This window comes from Molothrus aeneus, unplaced genomic scaffold (assembly GCF_037042795.1).
Source record: "Molothrus aeneus isolate 106 unplaced genomic scaffold, BPBGC_Maene_1.0 scaffold_47, whole genome shotgun sequence".
NCBI classification, from domain to species: Eukaryota; Metazoa; Chordata; class Aves; order Passeriformes; family Icteridae; genus Molothrus; species Molothrus aeneus.
The window spans coordinates 95,939-104,015 of NW_027099144.1; positions in this window are offsets into that span (position 1 = coordinate 95,939).

Sequence of the window (8,077 nt, forward strand, 5' to 3'; positions counted from 1 at the left end):
TGTCGCTCAACACTCAGCAAAATTCTTTTCCACCATATCTTGCAAAGAGAAACTCGGCCAGGAAAGAAAACATCCAAAATCTTGTTCTAAAGCTTGCACGGAGGTCTGCAAAGAGTTTTGCAAGAAGGAACATCTAGTTGTCCAAAACTCGTTCTTTCCCAATATAATAACAATGGAAAAGGCAGGAGAGTGGTAAAGTACTGTTTTCTCTAAGTCTGAATGCTGCCCACACTGTGCCTGCGTGGTGCGGCTTGCATCTTCGCCTTTGGGAAGCTGCCGCTCGCCGAGTCTCCCGGAGGCAAAGAAGCGGCTTCTTCGCACACAGAGCATTGGGCCGGTCGCGGTGAGCACCTAAGAGCGGCTTCTGCCGAAAGAAGCCGTGGACCGGCATTTAGCTTCCGAGAGCTCCGTATCTGCGTCTTCTGCGTGTCTTGTCGCTCAACACTCAGCAAAATGCTTTTCCACCATATCTTGCAAAGAGAAACTCTGCCAGTAAATAAAACATCCAAAATCTTGTTCTAAAGCTTGCACGGAGGTCTGCAAAGAGTTTTGCAAGAATGAAATCTAGTGTCCCAAAACTCGTTCTTTTCGAATATAATAACAATGGAAAAGGCAGGAGAGTGGTAAAGTACTGTTTTCTCTAAGTCTGAATGCTGCCCACACTGTTCTTGCGTGGTGCGGCTTGCATCTTCGCATTTGGGAAGCTGCCGCTCGCCGAGTCTCCCGGAGGCGAAGAAGCGGGTTTTTCGCACACAGAGCATTGGGCCGGTCGCGGTGAGCACCTAAGAGCGGCTTCTGCCGAAAGAAGCCGTGGACCGGCATTTAGCTTCCCAGAGCTCCGTATCTGCGTCTTCTGCGTGTCTTGTCGCTCAACACTCAGCAAAATGCTTTTCCACCATATCTTGCAAAGAGAAACTCTGCCAGTAAATAAAACATCCAAAATCTTGTTCTAAAGCTTGCACGGAGGTCTGCAAAGAGTTTTGCAAGAAGGAACATCTAGTTGTCCAAAACTCGTTCTTTTCGAGTATAATAACAACGGAAAAGGCAGGAGAGTGGTAAAGTACTGTTTTCTCTAAGTCTGAATGCTGCCAACACTGTGCCTGCGTGATGCGGCTTGCATCTTCGCCTTTGGGAAGCTGCCGCTCGCCGAGTCTCCCGGAGGCGAAGAAGCGGCTTCTTCGCACACAGAGCATTGTGCCGGTCGCGGTGAGCACCTAAGAGCGGCTTCTGCCGAAAGAAGCCGTGGACCGGCATTTAGCTTCCGAGAGCTCCGTATCTGCGTCTTCTGCGTGTCTCTTCGCTCAACACTCAGCAAAAAGCTTTTCCACCATATCTTGCAAAGAGAAACTCTGCCAGTAAATAAAACATCCAAAATCTTGTTCTAAAGCTTGCACGGAGGTCTGCAAAGAGTTTTGCAAGAATGAAACCTAGTGTCCCAAAACTCGTTCTTTTCGAATATAATAACAATGGAAAAGGCAGGAGAGTGGTAAAGTACTGTTTTCTCTAAGTCTGAATGCTGCCAACACTGTGCCTGCGTGATGCGGCTTGCATCTTCGCCTTTGGGAAGCTGCCGCTCGCCGAGTCTCCCGGAGGCGAAGAAGCGGCTTCTTCGCACACAGAGCATTGGGCCGGTCGCGGTGAGCACCTAAGAGCGGCTTCTGCGGAAAGAAGCGGTGGACCGGGATTTAGCTTCCCAGAGCTCCGTATCTGCGTCTTCTGCGTGTCTTGTCGCTCAACACTCAGCAAAATGCTTTTCCACCATATCTTGCAAAGAGAAACTCTGCCAGTAAATAAAACATCCAAAATCTTGTTCTAAAGCTTGCACGGAGGTCTGCAAAGAGTTTTGCAAGAATGAAACCTAGTGTCCCAAAACTCGTTCTTTTCGAATATAATAACAATGGAAAAGGCAGGAGAGTGGTAAAGTACTGTTTTCTCTAAGTCTGAATGCTGCCCACACTGTGCTTGCGTGGTGCGGCTTGCATCTTCGCCTTTGGGAAGCTGCCGCTCGCCGATTCTCCCGGAGGCGAAGAAGCGGCTTCTTCGCACACAGAGCATTGGGCCGGTCGCGGTGAGCACCTAAGAGCGGCTTCTGCCGAAAGAAGCCGTGGACCGGCATTTAGCTTCCGAGAGCTCCGTATCTGCGTCTTCTGCGTGTCTTGTCGCTCAACACTCAGCAAAATGCTTTTCCACCATATCTTGCAAAGAGAAACTCTGCCAGTAAAGAAAACATCCAAAATCTTGTTCTAAAGCTTGCACGGAGGTCTGCAAAGAGTTTTGCAAGAAGGAACATATAGTTGTCCAAAACTCGTTCTTTTCGAATATAATAACAATGGAAAAGGCAGGAGAGTGGTAAAGTACTGTTTTCTCTAAGTCTGAATGCTGCCAACACTGTGCCTGCGTGATGCGGCTTGCATCTTCGCCTTTGGGAAGCTGCCGCTCGCCGAGTCTCCCGGAGGCGAAGAAGCGGCTTCTTCGCACACAGAGCATTGGGCCGGCCCCAGTGAGCACCTAAGAGCGGCTCCTGCCGAAAGAAGCCGTGGACCGGCATTTAGCTTCCGAGAGCTCCGTATCTGCGTCTTCTGCGTGTTTTGTCGCTCAACACTCAGCAAAAGGCTTTTCCACCATATCTTGCAAAGAGAAACTCTGCCAGTAAATAAAACATCCAAAATCTTGTTCTAAAGCTTGCACGGAGGTCTGCAAAGAGTTTTGCAAGAATGACAGCTAGTTGTCCAAAACTCGTTCTTTTCGAATATAATAACAATGGAAAAGGCAGGAGAGTGGTAAAGTACTGTTTTCTCTAAGTCTGAATGCTGCCAACACTGTGCCTGCGTGATGCGGCTTGCATCTTCGCCTTTGGGAAGCTGCCGCTCGCCGAGTCTCCCGGAGGCGAAGAAGCGGCTTCTTCGCACACAGAGCATTGGGCCGGTCGCGGTGAGCACCTAAGAGCGGCTTCTGCCGAAAGAAGCCGTGGACCGGCATTTAGCTTCCCAGAGCTCCGTATCTGCGTCTTCTGCGTGTCTTGTCGCTCAACACTCAGCAAAATTCTTTTCCACCATATCTTGCAAAGAGAAACTCGGCCAGGAAAGAAAACATCCAAAATCTTGTTCTAAAGCTTGCACGGAGGTCTGCAAAGAGTTTTGCAAGAAGGAACATATAGTTGTCCAAAACTCGTTCTTTCCCAATATAATAACAATGGAAAAGGCAGGAGAGTGGTAAAGTACTGTTTTCTCTAAGTCTGAATGCTGCCCACACTGTGCCTGCGTGATGCGGCTTGCATCTTCGCCTTTGGGAAGCTGCCGCTCGCCGAGTCTCCCGGAGGCAAAGAAGCGGCTTCTTCGCACACAGAGCATTGGGCCGGTCGCGGTGAGCACCTAAGAGCGGCTTCTGCCGAAAGAAGCCGTGGACCGGCATTTAGCTTCCGAGAGCTCCGTATCTGCGTCTTCTGCGTGTCTTGTCGCTCAACACTCAGCAAAATGCTTTTCCACCATATCTTGCAAAGAGAAACTCTGCCAGTAAATAAAACATCCAAAATCTTGTTCTAAAGCTTGCACGGAGGTCTGCAAAGAGTTTTGCAAGAATGAAATCTAGTGTCCCAAAACTCGTTCTTTTCGAATATAATAACAATGGAAAAGGCAGGAGAGTGGTAAAGTACTGTTTTCTCTAAGTCTGAATGCTGCCCACACTGTTCTTGCGTGGTGCGGCTTGCATCTTCGCATTTGGGAAGCTGCCGCTCGCCGAGTCTCCCGGAGGCGAAGAAGCGGCTTCTTCGCACACAGAGCATTGGGCCGGTCGCGGTGAGCACCTAAGAGCGGCTTCTGCCGAAAGAAGCCGTGGACCGGCATTTAGCTTCCCAGAGCTCCGTATCTGCGTCTTCTGCGTGTCTTGTCGCTCAACACTCAGCAAAATGCTTTTCCACCATATCTTGCAAAGAGAAACTCTGCCAGTAAATAAAACATCCAAAATCTTGTTCTAAAGCTTGCACGGAGGTCTGCAAAGAGTTTTGCAAGAAGGAACATCTAGTTGTCCAAAACTCGTTCTTTTCGAATATAATAACAATGGAAAAGGCAGGAGAGTGGTAAAGTACTGTTTTCTCTAAGTCTGAATGCTGCCCACACTGTGCCTGCGTGGTGCGGCTTGCATCTTCGCCTTTGGGAAGCTGCCGCTCGCCGAGTCTCCCGGAGGCAAAGAAGCGGCTTCTTCGCACACAGAGCATTGGGCCGGTCGCGGTGAGCACCTAAGAGCGGCTTCTGCCGAAAGAAGCCGTGGACCGGCATTTAGCTTCCGAGAGCTCCGTATCTGCGTCTTCTGCGTGTCTTGTCGCTCAACACTCAGCAAAAAGCTTTTCCACCATATCTTGCAAAGAGAAACTCTGCCAGTAAATAAAACATCCAAAATCTTGTTCTAAAGCTTGCACGGAGGTCTGCAAAGAGTTTTGCAAGAAGGAACATATAGTTGTCCAAAACTCGTTCTTTTCGAATATAATAACAATGGAAAAGGCAGGTGAGTGGTAAAGTACTGTTTTCTCTAAGTCTGAATGCTGCCAACACTGTGCCTGCGTGATGCGGCTTGCATCTTCGCCTTTGGGAAGCTGCCGCTCGCCGAGTCTCCCGGAGGCGAAGAAGCGGCTTCTTCGCACACAGAGCATTGGGCCGGTCGCGGTGAGCACCTAAGAGCGGCTTCTGCGGAAAGAAGCCGTGGACCGGCATTTAGCTTCCCAGTGCTCCGTATCTGCGTCTTCTGCGTGTCTTGTCGCTCAACACTCAGCAAAATGCTTTTCCACCATATCTTGCAAAGAGAAACTCTGCCAGTAAATAAAACATCCAAAATCTTGTTCTAAAGCTTGCACGGAGGTCTGCAAAGAGTTTTGCAAGAAGGAACATATAGTTGTCCAAAACTCGTTCTTTTCGAATATAATAACAATGGAAAAGGCAGGAGAGTGGTAAAGTACTGTTTTCTCTAAGTCTGAATGCTGCCAACACTGTGCCTGCGTGGGGCGGCTTGCATCTTCGCCTTTGGGAAGCTGCCGCTCGCCCAGTCTCCCGGAGGCGAAGAAGCGGCTTTTTCGCACACAGAGCATTGGGCCGGTCGCGGTGAGCACCTAAGAGCGGCTTCTGCCGAAAGAAGCCGTGGACCGGCATTTATCTTCCGAGAGCTCCGTATCTGCGTCTTCTGCGTGTCTTGTCGCTCAACACTCAGCAAAAGGCTTTTCCACCATATCTTGCAAAGAGAAACTCTGCCAGTAAATAAAACATCCAAAATCTTGTTCTAAAGCTTGCACGGAGGTCTGCAAAGAGTTTTGCATAAGGAACATATAGTTGTCCAAAACTCCTTCTATTCGAATATAATAACAATGGAAAAGGCAGGAGAGTGGTAAAGTACTGTTTTCTCTAAGTCTGAATGCTGCCAACACTGTGCCTGCGTGATGCGGCTTGCATCTTCGCCTTTGGGAAGCTGCCGCTCGCCGAGTCTCCCGGAGGCCAAGAAGCGGCTTCTTCGCACACAGAGCATTGGGCCGGTCGCGGTGAGCACCTAAGAGCGGCTTCTGCGGAAAGAAGCCGTGGACCGGCATTTAGCTTCCCAGAGCTCCGTATCTGCGTCTTCTGCGTGTCTTGTCGCTCAACACTCAGCAAAATGCATTTCCACCAAATCTTGCAAAGAGAAACTCTGCCAGTAAATAAAACATCCAAAATCTTGTTCTAAAGCTTGCACGGAGGTCTGCAAAGAGTTTTGCAAGAATGAAATCTAGTGTCCCAAAACTCGTTCTTTTCGAATATAATAACAATGGAAAAGGCAGGAGAGTGGTAAAGTACTGTTTTCTCTAAGTCTGAATGCTGCCCACACTGTACTTGCGTGGTGCGGCTTGCATCTTCGCCTTTGGGAAGCTGCCGCTCGCCCAGTCTCCCGGAGGCGAAGAAGCGGCTTCTTCGCACACAGAGCATTGGGCCGGTCGCGGTGAGCACCTAAGAGCGGCTTCTGCTGAAAGAAGCTGTAGACCGGCATTTAGCTTCCGAGAGCTCCGTATCTGCGTCTTCTGCGTGTCTTGTCGCTCAACACTCAGCAAAATGCTTTTCCACCATATCTTGCAAAGAGAAACTCTGCAAGTAAATAAAACATCCAAAATCTTGTTCTAAAGCTTGCACGGAGGTCTGCAAAGAGTTTTGCAAGAAGGAACATATAGTTGTCCAAAACTCGTTCTTTTCGAGTATAATAACAATGGAAAAGGCAGGAGAGTGGTAAAGTACTGTTTTCTCTAAGTCTGAATGCTGCCCACACTGTGCTTGCGTGGTGCGGCTTGCATCTTCGCCTTTGGGAAGCTGCCGCTCGCCGAGTCTCCCGGAGGCAAAGAAGCGGCTTCTTCGCACACAGAGCATTGGGCCGGTCGCGGTGAGCACCTAAGAGCGGCTTCTGCCGAAAGAAGCCGTGGACCGGCATTTAGCTTCCCAGAGCTCCGTATCTGCGTCTTCTGCGTGTCTTGTCGCTCAACACTCAGCAAAATGCTTTTCCACCATATCTTGCAAAGAGAAACTCTGCCAGTAAAGAAAACATCCAAAATCTTGTTCTAAAGCTTGCACGGAGGTCTGCAAAGAGTTTTGCAAGAAGGAACATATAGTTGTCCAAAACTCGTTCTTTTCGAGTATAATAACAATGGAAAAGGCAGGAGCGTGGTAAAGTACTGTTTTCTCTAAGTCTGGATGCTGCCAACACTGTGCCTGCGTGATGCGGCTTGCATCTTCGCCTTTGGGAAGCTGCCGCTCGCCGAGTCTCCCGGAGGCGAAGAAGCGGCTTCTTCGCACACAGAGCATTGGGCCGGTCGCGGTGAGCACCTAAGAGCGGCTTCTGCCGAAAGAAGCCGTGGACCGGCATTTAGCTTCCGAGAGCTCCGTATCTGCGTCTTCTGCGTGTCTTGTCGCTCAACACTCAGCAAAATGCTTTTCCACCATATCTTGCAAAGAGAAACTCTGCCAGTAAATAAAACATCCAAAATCTTGTTCTAAAGCTTGCACGGAGGTCTGCAAAGAGTTTTGCAAGAATGAAAGCAAGTTGTCCAAAACTCGTTCTTTTCGAATATAATAACAATGGAAAAGGCAGGAGAGTGGTAAAGTACTGTTTTCTCTAAGTCTGAATGCTGCCAACACTGTGCCTGCGTGATGCGGCTTGCATCTTCGCCTTTGGGAAGCTGCCACTCGCCGAGTCTCCCGGAGGCGAAGAAGCGGCTTCTTCGCACACAGAGCATTGGGCCGGTCGCGGTGAGCACCTAAGAGCGGCTTCTGCGGAAAGAAGCCGTGGACCGGCATTTAGCTTCCCAGAGCTCCGTATCTGCGTCTTCTGCGTGTCTTGTCGCTCAACACTCAGCAAAATGCATTTCCACCATATCTTGCAAAGAGAAACTCTGCCAGTAAATAAAACATCCAAAATCTTGTTCTAAAGCTTGCACGGAGGTCTGCAAAGAGTTTTGCAAGAATGAAATCTAGTGTCCCAAAACTCGTTCTTTTCGAATATAATAACAATGGAAAAGGCAGGAGAGTGGTAAAGTACTGTTTTCTCTAAGTCTGAATGCTGCCCACACTGTGCTTGCGTGGTGCGGCTTGCATCTTCGCCTTTGGGAAGCTGCCGCTCGCCCAGTCTCCCGGAGGCGAAGAAGCGGCTTCTTCGCACACAGAGCATTGGGCCGCTCGCGGTGAGCACCTAAGAGCGGCTTCTGCAGAAAGAAGCCGTGGACCGGCATTTAGCTTCCGAGAGCTCCGTATCTGCGTCTTCTGCGTGTCTTGTCGCTCAACACTCAGCAAAAAGCTTTTCCACCATATCTTGCAAAGAGAAACTCTGCCAGTAAATAAAACATCCAAAATCTTGTTCTAAAGCTTGCACGGAGGTCTGCAAAGAGTTTTGCAAGAATGAAATCTAGTTGTCCAAAACTCGTTCTTTTCGAATATAATAACAATGGAAAAGGCAGGAGAGTGGTAAAGTACTGTTTTCTCTAAGTCTGAATGCTGCCAACACTGTGCCTGCGTGATGCGGCTTGCATCTTCGCCTTTGGGAAGCTGCCGCTCGCCGAGTCTCCCGGAGGCGAAGAAGCGGC